General features: G+C 49.0%; 1 protein-coding gene across 1 annotated transcript in view; it reads left to right on the plus strand.

Annotated features, from left to right (window-relative positions):
• The window catches only part of Lima1 (LIM domain and actin binding 1), a 116,756-nt gene that overhangs the window by 88,296 nt on the left and 27,153 nt on the right, over positions 1-1,307 (plus strand). The gene's annotated exons all lie outside the window — the stretch shown is intronic.

The raw sequence follows: 1,307 nt of genomic DNA on the forward strand, positions 1-1,307 counted from the left end.
TCCCTCTTTTCCCCCTCCCTCTCTCCCTCCCTCCCTGTCTTCTTTTTTCAGGTCTGGGGCCTGAAATCATAGCTTTTACACATGCCACACCATGCTCGACCACTGAGCTACACCCTCATCCCTTACTCCAGTTTTTCGCAGTAGATTAATAAGAGACAATGTGTATAGATTTCAATAGAGTGAAACTCCCAGAGTTCCCTGACTGAAAAATGGGCAGAACGACACTCTCCTTTGAGCATAGTTCGGGAGACACAGAGACGGGTGAGGGGCAAAGCTTACATCTTGTCTGTGACTGGAGGTGTCTGTCTGTCTGTCTGTCTGTCTGTGCAAACATTCCACCCAGATGACTCCTCGGGTGGGAAAACCTGTTCAGTGACCTCATTTTTTTGTTTTTAGCACACTGGAAAGGCACAGCCGCGACAAAGCAGCCTCCTGCTTGCTGGTTTTTTGCTCTTCATTTTGAAATAATCTGTGTCCCAGCCTGACCTCAGACTGCTCATGTAGCCAAGGCTGATCTTGAATTCTGTCCTCCTGCCTCCAACTCCTGAGAGGTGAATTACAGTGCCACCACACATGGTTTTATCTGGTGCTGGGGTAGAACCCAGGGCTGTACCAATTGAACTACATCCTTTGTTCCCCCTAAAAACAAAGCCTCAAGGGGTATAGCAGCAACACAGGATGGCTGAGGTTTGAAGCCAGGTCCGGGACTGCCAGGCTACAGAGATCCTGCCTCTAAATGAATTTTTCTAGTAGAATTTCTTCCTTAAAGTTCTGCTCTGGGGATTTCAAGAGTTGAGAAGTCTTTAGAAATTCTTGCGGAGAGTATGTTTTATCTCATCCTCAAAGAATGTCTGAAATTCCTCACAGAACACGATTGTAACGGGGAGCTTGGAGACAGACAGACAATAAATTAGTGGGTGTCATGGTGTGTTCTGCAGTGCTGGCGGCCATCTCCTCCTAAGAGGTGCATTTGCAGAGCCGAGACTGGCTACTTTGAAGTCTCCGACCTTATCCTGTTCTTCCCACCCACTTCCATTAGCCCTGTGGCCTGAGATGGCTTTGTTTCTCCCAGGCCCTGAAGAATCGCAGAGAGGGACTGGGAATATGTCTGAACCGGTAGTGCTTCCTAGTGAGCAGTCTTGAGTGTCACCACAGCCCACTTTGGATGGACTAGGGTGACAGACATTTCACCACAGCGCCACGTTAGAGGAGTACGGTGACAGACATTTCACCACAGCACCACGTTAGATGGAGCACGGTGACAGACATTTCACCACAGCGCCACGTTAGATGGAGCACGGTGACAG

The sequence above is a fragment of the Microtus ochrogaster genome, chromosome 15 (assembly GCF_000317375.1).
Source record: "Microtus ochrogaster isolate Prairie Vole_2 chromosome 15, MicOch1.0, whole genome shotgun sequence".
NCBI classification, from domain to species: Eukaryota; Metazoa; Chordata; class Mammalia; order Rodentia; family Cricetidae; genus Microtus; species Microtus ochrogaster.